At 41.7% G+C, this 14,485-nt stretch overlaps 1 protein-coding gene across 3 annotated transcripts in view; it reads left to right on the top strand.

The window, feature by feature from the left end:
* The window catches only part of SHROOM3 (shroom family member 3), a 363,566-nt gene that overhangs the window by 210,937 nt on the left and 138,144 nt on the right, over window positions 1–14,485 (top strand). Inside the window, exon 1 of one of the 3 annotated variants that reach the window (XM_069743234.1) lies at window positions 8,256–8,624. The exons of the other annotated variants lie outside the window; for them this stretch is intronic. The gene's annotated coding sequence lies outside the window, so the exon portion shown is untranslated. Of the gene's footprint in view, window positions 1–8,255; window positions 8,625–14,485 lie in introns of those variants that run through there. 3 annotated transcript variants of the gene reach the window in all.

Below are 14,485 nucleotides of genomic sequence, written 5' to 3'. Positions count from 1 at the left end.
AGCAAGGCTCCATATTATTAGGCAGAGTTACAATGACAGGTAACACCTCTAAATGTAGCTGATAACACAAGATCCACCACTAAGGCCGGAGTCACACTAGACCGTAATACGGCCGAGTGCAATACGATAAAAAATCGCATAGCACTCAGCTCAATGTAAATCAATGGGGCAGCTCCTATTATCTGTTGTTTTCTCGGCCGTATTCAAGATCTGAGTGAAATCGTAGCATGCTGCGATTGTCAGCGTATCTCAGCCGAGAATCGCCAATGAAAGTCTATGGGGGTGAGAAAAAAATCGGATTACACACGGACCATCAGTGTGACTTGCGAGAAATACGCACCGGTGTTCTATAGAAAAGCCGGCAATTCAGCACGGTGTACAGTAAAATCACACTGACAGAATAGAATAGAATAGGTAGAATAAATGTGTACACATAGAATAGGTATATACAGTTAGGGCCAGAAATATTTGGACAGTGACACAATTTTCGCGAGTTGGGCTCTGCATGCCACCACATTGGATTTGAAATGAAACCTCTACAACAGAATTCAAGTGCAGATTGTAACGTTTAATTTGAAGGGTTGAACAAAAATATCTGATAGAAAATGTAGGAATTGTACACATTTCTTTACAAACACTCCACATTTTAGGAGGTCAAAGGTAATTGGACAAATAAACATAACCCAAACAAAATATTTTTATTTTCAATATTTTGTTGCAAATCCTTTGGAGGCAATCACTGCCTTAAGTCTGGAACCCATGGACATCACCAAACGCTGGGTTTCCTCCTTCATAATGCTTTGCCAGGCCTTTACAGCCGCAGCCTTCAGGTCTTGCTTGTTTGTGGGTCTTTCCGTCTTAAGTCTGGATTTGAGCAAGTGAAATGCATGCTCAATTGGGTTTAGATCTGGAGATTGACTTGGCCATTGCAGAATGTTCCACTTTTTGGCACTCATGAACTCCTGGGTAGCTTTGGCTGTATGCTTGGGGTCATTGTCCATCTGTACTATGAAGCGCCGTCCAATCAACTTTGCAGCATTTGGCTGAATCTGGGCTGAAAGTATATCCCGGTACACTTCAGAATTCATCCGGCTACTCTTGTCTGCCCTTATGTCATCAATAAACACAAGTGACCCAGTGCCATTGAAAGCCATGCATGCCCATGCCATCACGTTGCCTCCACCATGTTTTACAGAGGATGTGGTGTGCCTTGGATCATGTGCCGTTCCCTTTCTTCTCCAAACTTTTTTCTTCCCATCATTCTGGTACAGGTTGATCTTTGTCTCATCTGTCCATAGAATACTTTTCCAGAACTGAGCTGGCTTCTTGAGGTGTTTTTCTGCAAATTTAACTCTGGCCTGTCTATTTTTGTTATTGATGAATGGTTTGCATCTAGATGTGAACCCTTTGTATTTACTGTCATGGAGTTTTCTCTTTACTGTTGACTTAGAGACAGATACACCTACTTCACTGAGAGTGTTCTGGACTTCAGTTGATGTTGTGAACGGGTTCTTCTTCACCAAATTAAGTATGCGGCGATCATCCACCACTTTTGTCATCCGTGGACGCCCAGGCCTTTTTGAGTTCCCAAGCTCACCAGTCAATTCCTTTTTTCTCAGAATGTACCCAACTGTTGATTTTGCTACGTCAAGCATGTCTGCTATCTCTCTGATGGATTTTTTCTTTTTTTTCAGCCTCAGGATGTTCTGCTTCACCTCAATTGAGAGTTCCTTTGACCGCATGTTGTCTGCTCACAGCAACAGCTTCCAAATGCAAAACCACACACCTGGAATCCACCCCTGACCTTTTAACTACTTCATTGATTACAGGTTAACGAGGGAGACGCCTTCAGAGTTAATTGCAGCCCTTAGAGTCCATTGTCCAATTACTTTTGGTCCCATGAAAAAGAGGACGCTATGCATTACAGAGCTATGATTCCTAAACCCTTTCTCTGATTTGGATGTGGAAACTATCATATTGCAGCTGGGAGTGTGCACTTTCAGCCCATATTATATATATAATTGTATTTCTGAACATGTTTTTGTAAACAGCTAAAATAACAAAACTTGTGTCACTGTCCAAATATTTCTGGCCCTAACTGTATATATTTAATTCAGTGCTAGACAGTAGAAAAGCCGGTAATTCAATTGCCGGCTTTTCCTATCTCCTTCACAAACCCGACAGGATATGAGATATGGTTTACATACAGTAAACCATCTCATATCCCTTCTTTTATTACATATTCCTCTTTAGTATTGTAAGAAGTGTCTTTGTGTCAAATTTGGGGTCTCTAGCTATTAAATTAAAGGGTTAAATCCCGGAAATAATTGGCGTGGGCTCCTGCGCAATTTTCTCTGCTAAAACTGACCTGACATTATGATTCTCCAAGTCAGTACGAGTTCATAGACACCTAACATTGCGCCATTTTCCGATACTCGTAGCGTCTCTATTTTTCATGATCTGGGGTCGGTTGAGGGCTTATTTTTTGCATGCCGAGATGACGTTTTTAATGATAGCATTTTGGTGCAGATACGTTCTTTTGATCGCCCGTTATTGCATTTTAATGCAATGTCGCGGCGACCAAAAAAAAATAATTCTGGCGTTTCTAATTTTTTTCTCGCTACGCTGTTTAGCGATCAGGTTAATGCTTTTTTTAATTGATAGATCGGGTGATTCTGAGAGCGGCAATACCAAATATGTGTAGATTTGATTTTTATTTTATTGATTTATTTTGATTGGGGCAAAAGGGGGGTGATTTAAACTTTTATATTTTTTTTATTTTTTTCACATTTTTTTTAACTTTTTTTTTTTACTTTTGCCATGCTTCAATAGCCTCCATGGGAGGCTAGAAGCAGGCACAGCACGATCGCCTCTGCTACATAGCAGCGATCTGCTGTTCGCTGCTATGTAGCAGAATTGCAGGTGTGCTGTGAGCGCTGACCACAGGGTGGCGCTCACAGCTACCGGCGATCAGTAACCATAGAGGTCTCAAGGACCTCTATGGTTACAATGGAGAAGCATCGCCGACCTCCGATCATGTGACGGGGGTCGGTGATGAAGTAATTTCCGGCCGCCCGGCCGGATGCGGTAGTTAAATGCCGCTGTCTGCGTTTGACAGCGGCATTTAATTAGTTAATAGGCGCGGGCAGATCGCGATTCTGCTCGCGCCTATTACGGGCACATGTCAGCTGTTCAAAACAGCTGACATGTCCCGGCTTTGGTGCGGCCTCACCGTCGGAGCCCGCATCAAAGCGGGGCTTCTGACCTCAGACGTACTATCCCGTCCGAGGTCAGAAAGGGGTTAAATATCAAAGGAGCAAACTTAACAATATGACTGGTCAAGATTTGGAGACCATCTTAACTTTTTCTTAGGGTTTGCTCACACTTGCTTATAAAATGGACAAGTCCAATCCAATAAAAAATCTGACTGCACTCAGACCAATGTTATTCAATGAGGCCGGGCAGCTCTGTGTATTTTTGCATCCTGTGATTTCACTTCTTAATCGGACATTGCAAGAAAAAAATCGCATGTCATATGGATGGTCCAGTATGTCATTAGGTTTTTACGGATACATTACAATTCTGTAGCATAGGAATCTGACGATGGCCCTGTACAAGTATGATAGCTGATGAGTTAAAAAAAAAAAGGATTGTATAATGACAGCACATGGATGACAAATGAGAAAAAAATTGTCCCACTCTCTGGGTGAGAAAGGGACCGATGGTTTCTACACAAGTGTGAGTGAACCCTTAGGCCACATTCACACTGTAGCATTTGGTCAGTATTTCATATCAGTATTTCTAACCTAAAACCAGGAGTGGGTGAAAAATCCAGAAGTGGTGACGTGTTTCTATTATTTTTTTCCACTGATTGATTCACTCCTGGTTTTGTCTTGCAAATACTGAGGTAAAAAAACTCACCAAACACTGAATGGGTGACCGTAGCCTTAGGGTACCGTCACACAGTGGCATTTTGATCGCTACGACAGCACGATTTGTGACGTTCCAGCGATATATCCGTGACGTTCCAGCGATCTCGCTGTGTCTGACACGCTCCTGCGATCAGGGACCCCGCTGAGAATCGTACGTCATAGCAGATCGTTTGAAACTTTCTTTCGTCGTCTAGTGTCCCGCTGTGGCGGCATGATCGCATGGTGTAACAAAGGTGTGCACGATATTGTATACGATGTGCGCATAGTAACCAACGGCTTCTACATCGCACATACGTCATGAAATTATCGCTCCAGCGTCGTACATTGCAAAGTGTGACAGCAGTCTATGACGCTGGAGCGATATTGTTACGATGCTGGAGCGTCACGGATCGTGCCGTCGTAGTGATCAAAATGCCACTGTGTGACGGTACCCTTAGAGAGAGAAATAAAGACAGAGAAAAAGAGATAGATTGTGTTCCTCTGGGACTTGTTGAGTTCTGGTCCCAGAGATGGTATCAAAGAAAAACAAAGAGTAGGAATGTGGAACTCCAAACACTGCTGTCCATAGGTGTGAAGTGGGGAAGAAAATAGTGTGAGAGAGCTGAGATAGACCATGTGATGGAATAAAGCTGCAGAGCATTATGAAGAAGCCCATGCGGTCGCGCAGAACATCATTAGTCTGCTCTCTGATGCTTCAGCAGTATGTGAACTGGCACAGGGCAAGGTTCTTTTTTACAATTCTCCCAAATAAAATCACAAAGTGAAAAACTCAAGATCGATCCTCTATGAACCAATCCATGAATCTCTACAACAGCAGTGGGGAACCTCAAGCCCACGGCCCCTTAGATCCTTTATCCGATCCCCCGAGCAGATGCCTGGGGACCACAGTGCTGGGACCTTCCCATTAATTTCTTCTTTCTCTGTGAGCACATGCACCCTGACACCAGTGCCACGTACTTTGTGGGTGGTGTCAGTGTCAATTTGTATGGCCCCCGAAGGATGGCTTAAATATCCAAATGGCCCTTAGTAGAAAAAAGAATCCCCACCCCTGCTCTACAAGAACCAATGCATTATCCCCTTAATGACAGCCAATATGTCTTTTTACTGACCTGAGATATAAGAGAATAGCCTCCTCATACAGGTGACAATCCAGCAGCTGTCAGCTGTACACTATAGCCGACAACTTGCTGCATCAGCGACAATCAGTGTCGGCATCATCTATATCTGTTCAACCCCTTAGATGTTGCTGTGAATAGTGACTACATCAAATAAATGGTTAACAGAGTGTGAGGGCTTCTTCTTTATCTACATCGACACCCTGAGATCATGATTGTGTGGTCCTGATGATTGCCATGACAATTCACAACCAAATATTCGCCTTAGGGTACCGTCACACTATACGATTTACCTACGATCACGACCAGCGATATGACCTGGCCATGATCGTAGGTAAATCGTAGTGTGGTCGCTGGGGAGCTGTCACACAGACCGCTCTCCAGCGACCAAGATGCCGAGGTCCCTGGGTAACCAGGGTAAACATCGGGTAACTAAGCGCAGGACCGCGCTTAGTTACCCGATGTTTACCCTGGTTACAAGCGTTAAACTAAAAAAAAACAAACAGCACATACTTACATTCTGGTGTCCGTCAGGTCCCTTGCAGTCTCTGCTTCCCGCACTGTGACTGCCGGCCGTAAAGTGAAAGTGAAAGCACAGCCGCTGTGCTCTGCTTTCACTTTACGGCCGGCAGTCACAGTGCTGAAAGCAGACTGCAAGGGACCTGACGGACACCAGAATGAAAGTATGTGCTGTTTGTTTTTTTTTAGTTTAACGCTTGTAACCAGGGTAAACATCGGGTAACTAAGCGCGGTCCTGCGCTTAGTTACCCGATGTTTACCCTGGTTACAAGCGAACGCATCGCTGGATCGCATCGCTAGATCACTAGATCGGTGTCACACACACCGATCTAGCGATGACAGCGGGAGATCCAGCGATGAAAGAAAGTTCTAAACGATCTGCTACGACGTACGATTCTCAGCAGGATCCCTGATCGCTGCTGCGTGTCAGACACAGCGATATCGTAACGATATCGCTGGAACGTCACGAATCGTACCATCGTAGCGATCGAAATGTTATAGTGTGACGGTACCCTTAGAGTCTGCCGCTACACTGGCCTGTTCAACAGTTATTGACATTTAGGTGGTAAAAATACACTTTTTCATTCCTGTCATGTCACTTTGCATTAATTCCTGAAAAGCATCTGAAGCAGTTTACAATATGTCGAGGGGTGCTGTTTTAAAAATGGTATCACTTTTGGGGGGTTGACAATATATAGGACTGCCAAATTCACTTCAAACCTGGATAGGCCCGTAAAAAAATAATTTTGTACATTTCCTTGAAAAAATGAAAAATTACTGCTACATTTTTAAACCTCCTAAAATGCTCTAAAAATAAAAGAACATTTTACAAATGGTGCTGATGTAAAGCCGACATGTGGGAAATGTTATTTACCGTATATACTCGAGTATAAGCCGACCCGAGTATAAGCCGACCCCCCTAATTTTGCCACAAAAAACTGGGAAAACTTAATGACTCGAGTATAAGTCTAAGGTGGAAAATGCAGCAGCTACCGGTAAATTTCAAAAATAAAAATAGATACCAATAAAAGTAAAAGTAATTGAGACATCAGTAGTTTAAGTGTTTTTGAATATCCATATTGAATCAGGAGCCCCATATAATGCTCCATACAGTTCATGATGGCCCAATAAGATGCTCCATACAAAATAGACCCCATATAATGCTCCATACAGTTTATGATGGGCTCCATAAGATGCTCCATGTTAAAGTATGCCCCATACAATGCTGCACAAATGTTTATTATGGCCCCATGAGATGCTCCATAGACACATTTGCCCCATATAATGCTCCACAAATGTGGATTATGGCCCCATAAGATGCTCCATACAGATATTTGCCCCATATAATGCTGCACATGGCCCCATAAGATGCTTCATAGAGATATTTGCTCCATATAATACTGCACATGGCCCCATACAGATATTTGCCCCATATAACGCTGCACATGGCCCCATAAGATGCTCCATACAGATATTTGCCCCATATAATGCTGCACATGGCCCCATAAGATGCTCCATACAGATATTTGCCCCATATAATGCTGCACATGGCCCCATAAGATGCTCCATACAGATATTTGCCCCATATAATGCTGCACATGGCCCCATAAGATGCTCCATACTGATAATTGCCCCATATAATGCTGCACATGGCCCCATAAGATGCTCCATACAGATATTTGCCCCATATAATGCTGCACATGGCCCCATAAGATGCTCCATACAGATATTTGCCACATATAATGCTGCACATGGCCCCATAAGATGCTCCATACAGACATTTGCCCCATTTGCTGTTGCTGCGATTAAAAAAATAAAAAATGACATACTCACCTCTCAGGCCCCCGGCACTTGCTATATTCACCTGGTCTGCGTTCCACCGCCGACCGCCGCTGTGTCTTCCCCGCCCTCTGCACTGACGTTCAGGCAGAGGGCGGCACGCACTAATCAAGTCACCGCGCCCTCTGACCTGAACGTCACTGCAGAGAAGCTGCCGGCGCCAGGGAACCAGGGACCGCACCATGAGCAGGTGAGTATTATTAAACAGCTCCGCTCCACCTCCCTTGCCGACCCCTGAGTATGACTCGAGTATAAGCCGAGAGGGTTACTTTCAGCCCAAAAAAGTGAGCTGAAAATCTCGGCTTATACTCGAGTATATACGGTATTAATGTATTTCTATGGTGCAACTATCTGGATTAAAGAGATAATCATTCAAAATTTGAAAATTGCTAGTTTTGCTAACAATTTTGTGATGTTATTTAGTCAATGGCTGAATTTTCTCGGATTCCACATATGTTGTTGTTTTTTAGGGCTTTTAGCAGTTTGCTGATTTGCAATAGAAAACATACTAGGAAATGTGATCTGTTTCATTTAGAGACACTTAGAAGTGAATTGTTTATTTTCCCTTCATGAACTTTTTACCTCCGGCAGCTGCTTCCTGACTTCTTGTAGGCCCTGACTGGACATTCTAATAGATGCCCTGGTCGGTATTTCTTCTTACAATGCCACCTTTCCTCCTGTAACTACTACTCTGGGTGAAAATCATGCAGGCAATAAGCAGCAGAAGGGGGAGGGAAGCTCCTGACTTTTCAGTGCCAAATTCCATTTTCCAATGTTACAAGGGCCTTCATCTCCATTGTGATGCAAATTGATTTCTCTTGAGTCCCAGCCTATCAGGGCCAGCCTCCTTGTGGGATTACCTGGTTGTGGAAGAGTGATGTGGAGGAGAGGGGGAGGAGGAGAAAATCATTCACTTGTGACAAAGTACTGGCTATGCAGTCTCAACTAGGAAGGGGAAAGTCTTCACCACAAGGTCTTGGGAGAGATACAAGTCCTGAGCTCTTGTTGGGTCCTTTCTGCTTGTCCATGTTGAAGGATACATTGGAACGGAGGTTGTGGTTCTCATACGCTTTGTACAAAAAGAGCTGCTTGGGGATTTTTACTGTTGAATACGCCTCAATCACTGCTGTGCTATAGCTTGGAGGCTGCATCTTCGGGTGCCTTTTCCCACAATCATTGCAAGCCTAAGGCACGTTACCCATGGGACACTGTAAAAATGGTAAGGAAATGGATAACGCATGTATGATGGATAACGATAGATCCTAATTAAAAAGTGGATGAGCTTGACGACTAGATATTTCATGGAAGCAATCTGACTGAGATAACACTAATGGGTACTCTTCCCTGCCAAATATGTGGAATATGGTTTTCTAGTGAGATAGGTGGCCTTATCATGAGTCTAAAATGACTAAATTAACCCATACTAGATATTTAGGTTCTAGCATAAATATTATTATTATTATTATTATTATTATTTTGTTGTTGGTACTAGTCCTACAATATATATATATATATATATATATATATATATATATATATATATACTATTATTATTAATATATATATAATAGTTGTTGATTCTATTACTACAATTACTATTGTTATTTAACTGTTGGTACTATTACTACTATTATATTGTTATTTAGTTGTTCGTACTATTACTACTATTATATTGTTATTTAGTTGTTCGTACTATTACTACTATTATATTGTTATTTAGTTGTTCATTCTATGACTATTATTATTATTACTGTTTAGTTGTTGGTACATTTACTATTATTATTAGTTGTTTGCTTTATATTATTGTTATACTGTAATTTTGCTTGTGCTTCTGTTGTTGCTGTTTCTATTGATTTACATATTGGTAACACTTAGTTTTTCATGCTGTTTCTAGCTAGTATAAAGCATTTGTAATCAAGGCCTCTTGCCACTTGCTAATTACACTATTTATAAATGTGATTTTTGTTTTTCCACTTAAAGGTCCAGTCAGGCTAGGGTCATACAACAGTATAAAAAAATTGTTCCCATTATCATCCAGAAAAGTGGCCCAATTTTTTTCTCACTCGTCCAATCCGTTTTTGCTCTTTTTTTACTCCGAATCTATTAATCATTTTAATAATTTACAGGACCATTTACAGTTTCCTATTTCACAGAATTGCAATGTACCCGTAAATATTGGATGCTTTTCTGTGTCTTCGTGTGACATCCGATTTTTTTTCTCTCACCCATAGACTTGAATGTGTGAGTCTCATCCGATTTCTGGAGTAAAATCATGCATGCTGCGTTTATTTTTATACACAGATTTGGTCAATGAAAAAATCATTCATCTGCACTGCCCCAATTAATAACATTGGTCCGAGTGCGATCCATTTTTTAACTAATTTTATTCTTGTCATTTTGTCATCTTATTTATAACTGTCGGAATGATGACAATTTACTGTCAGTAGTTGTTGTTACAGCTAGATCTGCATTGTCCATGTCTTTCTATGCCTGCCAATGAGCAGGTGTATGTGATGACATATCTACAAAATGGTATGTGTTACAGGGGTCCCCAACTCCAGTCCTCAAGGCCCACCAACAGGTCATGTTTTCAGGATTTCCTTTGCATTGCACAGGTGATGCAATTATTACCTGGGCAAGACTAAGGAAATCCTGAAAACATGACATGTTGGTGGGCCTTGAGGACTGGAGTTGGGGACCCCTGTGTTAGCAGATATGTCTTTTAAGTTTGGAAACTTGCTAGTCAAGTGTTGCATTTCTCCGTTAACACACGTAAATGAAGTAAAATATGCAGAAACTTGTAAAAACAGTGCTGTGTGCAGTCAGACATGAGACCTACATGGAGGTGTATAGCGTGTATAACAGTATATACAGAAGTGACACAGATGAGCATATTCTTCACAGGCGTCAGCCCAAATGGCTTTCCTAGAAAAGTGCTTGTTAGGCACCAATGAATAGGAAGGTTACTTCTCTGGAGGTAGGGAAATAAGCTGCTGCCAAATTCGGCATATGCAGTGACGCTTATCTTATGTACACAAATATTTATACAGGTAAAAATTAAACCTCTCCGATCTCAGTTTCCCATGATCAGACCACAACAATGCTTATGGGCTCCAACAACAGGGGTGTGTTTGGAGAAAAAAATCTCATGTCCATGGCCAGGCTGATCTCTAGGGGCCCATTGTTAGTGCCTCAAGCTCTCAAAATGAAGCAATAAGTCTACCCGCAGAACTATGCAAGCCCACAGTAAGACATTGTGTTATGGTGAATACTTGTGCCAACTCAGCTCGACCACATCTGTAAGTCTGTAAGGTGCTTCACTTATAAAGTGGTGAGCGTCATTTCATCAAATATTTCTCATACCATTCTATGTGCTCATACCTGGCTTCATGGCTGTACTAGGGCTGACTGACGTGCAATAAAGCTGTCTCTGAGAAATGCCAGAAGTGTGCTTAAGTATAGGACAGTGCTTAGTTCTAAATGCTACAAGATAGGCTGATTGACAGGCCAACTGCATGGAAACAGTCATTGTAGATAGCATTATACACATGTAATGCAGTAAGGTCATTTCAGTGTAGATAGATAGATAGATAGATAGATAGATAGATAGATAGATAGATAGATAGATAGATAGATAGATAGAGGGGAAAGATAGATATGTGATGGATAGATAGATAGATAGATAGATAGATAGATAGATAGATAGATAGATAGATAGATAGATAGATAGATAGATAGATATGGGATAGATAGATAGATAGATATGGGATAGATAGATAGATATGGGATAGATAGATAGATAGATAGATAGATAGATAGATAGATAGATAGATAGATAGATAGATAGATAGAGGGGAAAGATAGATATGTGATGGATAGATAGATAGATAGATATGGGATAGATAGATAGATATGGGATAGATAGATAGATATGGGATAGATAGATAGATATGGGATAGATAGATATGGGATAGATAGATAGATATGGGATAGATAGATATGGGATAGATAGATAGATAGATAGATAGATAGATAGATATGGGATAGATAGATAGATATGGGATAGATAGATAGATAGATAGATAGATAGATAGATAGATAGATAGATATGGGATAGATAGATATGGGATAGATAGATATGGGATAGATAGATATGGGATAGATAGATAGATATGAGATAGATAGATAGATATGGGATAGATAGATATGGGATAGATAGATAGATAGATATGGGATAGATAGATAGATAGATAGATATGGGATAGATAGATAGATATGGGATAGATAGATAGATAGATAGATAGATAGATAGATAGATAGATAGATAGATAGATAGATATGGGATAGATAGATAGATATGGGATAGATAGATATGGGATAGATAGATATGGGATAGATAGATAGATAGATATGGGATAGATAGATAGATAGATATGGGATAGATAGATATGTGATGGATGGATAGATAGATAGATAGATAGATAGATATGGGATAGATAGATAGATATGGGATAGATAGATAGATATGGGATAGATAGATAGATATGGGATAGATAGATATGGGACAGATAGATATGGGATAGATAGATAGATATGGGATAGATAGATAGATATGGGATAGATAGATATGGGACAGATAGATATGGGATAGATAGATAGATAGATAGATAGATAGATAGATAGATATGGGATAGATAGATAGATAGATATGGGATAGATAGATATGTGATGGATGGATAGATAGATAGATAGATAGATAGATAGATAGATAGATAGATAGATAGATAGATATGGGATAGATAGATAGATATGGGATAGATAGATAGATATGGGATAGATAGATAGATATGGGATAGATAGATATGGGACAGATAGATATGGGATAGATAGATATGGGATAGATAGATAGATAGATAGATAGATAGATATGGGATAGATATATACACACAAACCACACAGAAGAATGTCTTCACTTACAATCAGCAGCTGGAATATCCAGGGTCTCAACGCCTCAACCTTTGGATCTAAAACAAAGGACCCTGATTTTATACAAAGTATGAAAAATATAGACATTCAGATCCTCCTGGAAACATGGACCAGAGCCGAAAACGAATCCCTGGTGCCTATTGGATACAAGGAATTCTTGGTCCATGCCCAGAAAAATAAAAACATCAAACAGGGCCAGGGCTCAGGAGGAGTAGCGATCTGGTATAAAGAGGAGCTCCACCAGTACATCAAACCGGTGAAGAAAGGAGACAGCCACATATGGATCAGAATCAGCAGCTCCATCCTCACCTGCCAGTCTGATGTCCACCTCTGTGCCACTTATATACCACCGCCAGAGTCCCCCTACTTCAATCCAGACTGCTTCGAGATCTTACAAAGAGAAGCCGCCCATTATCAGGCCCTGGGCAAAGTTCTCATCTTTGGAGACCTCAATGCAAGAACAGGGAGAGAGAGAGACTTCCTGACCACGGATGGAAACATCTACATACTTGGAGCAGAGAATGACGGCCAAGACCCTGTACACACTGAGAGAAACAGCTATGACAGTACAGTCAACAAAAGTGGCAGAAAGCTCCTGAACGTATGTAAAAGTTTAGGACTTCATATCCTTAATGGACGAAGCAAGGGTGACTCCTTAGGAAGGTATACACTAAACTCCCATGTAGGGAGGAGTGTAGTTGATTACGCCATTACAGACCTGAACCTGGCAGATGTCAGCGCCTTCATAGTCACCCCACAAACGCACCTGTCAGACCACAGCCAACTTCTTCTGTACATAAAATCTACAGAGAAACCATCCACTCAGAAGCCACAGCAGAGCGGCCTCTTCACCTGGCCTCCATCCTATAAATGGTCCAAAATGTCGGCACTAAGATATAAAGAAGCTTCCAGCAGACCTGAAATACAGCGGATGCTCCACCACTTCTACAACCTTGAGTACATGCCAAACCCAGAGGGAGTGAACCAAGCAGCAAAGGACCTCAACAATATATTCTACGCAATGGCCAGACTGTCTGACCTTAAAAAAGTCGACTACAAGAGACCAAAAGAAACACAGGTCAATGGCTGGTTTGACAGAGAATGTAAAGCTGTACGGAAGACCCTGAGAACAGCCTCCAACAAGAAACACAGAGACCCCAACCACCTGGGTCTGAGGGAAGCCTATGACTCCATACAAAAGCAGTACAAAACCATCCTCAGGAGGAAGAAGCAGAGTTACATCTCTACCAAGCTCAATCAACTCCAAGACGCCCTCCAAGACAACTCCTTCTGGGAACTATGGAACCACATGGGCACCAAAGACAAGAAAAACAACAACCATATCCAAAATGGCAACCTCTGGCTCCAATACTTCAGAGACCTCTATAAAGACATTCCAAAGGAAGGACTAAGCCAAGAACAGGAAAACATAATGGCGAAACTAAAAGCAATGGAGGAAAAAATCAAAAACTTCCAAAACCCGGTGGATACACCTATAACACTACAGGAAGTAACCGAGAGACTCTCCTCCATAAGATGTAGAAAAGCCGGTGGCCTAGATGGAATCCTACCAGAAATGCTGAAGTACAGCCCACCAGAAATACAGGCTGCAATGGTTAAACTCTTCAATATTGTACTGAGTGCCGGCTACTTCCCTCGTACCTGGAACCAAGGCCTCATCACACCCATCCACAAGAGTGGGGACAGGTATGACCCAGCTAACTACAGAGGCATATGCGTCAGCAGCAACCTGGGAAAACTGTTCAACAGTATCCTGAACAAGAGGATCCTCACCTTCCTCACCGAGCACAACGTCCTCAACAAGAGCCAAGCAGGGTTCATGCCGAACCACCGCACCACTGACCACATCTATACTCTGCACAGCCTCATTCAGAGACACGTCTACAATACAAAGAATGGGAATATATACGCCTGCTTTGTGGACTTTAAAAAGGCTTTTGATTCAGTGTGGCACCCGGGCTTATTCCTGAAACTGCTGGAGAGTGGAATAGGAGGAAAGACCTACGATGTCATCAAAAGCTCCTACACCGAGAACAGCTGCAGCGTGAGTGTGAGCGGCAAAAGAACGGCTTT

The sequence above is a fragment of the Ranitomeya imitator genome, chromosome 1 (genome assembly GCF_032444005.1).
Source record: "Ranitomeya imitator isolate aRanImi1 chromosome 1, aRanImi1.pri, whole genome shotgun sequence".
Lineage (NCBI taxonomy): Eukaryota > Metazoa > Chordata > Amphibia > Anura > Dendrobatidae > Ranitomeya > Ranitomeya imitator.
The sequence above is the reverse complement of the archived record's forward strand: the minus strand, read 5'-3'. Positions and strand labels throughout refer to the sequence as shown.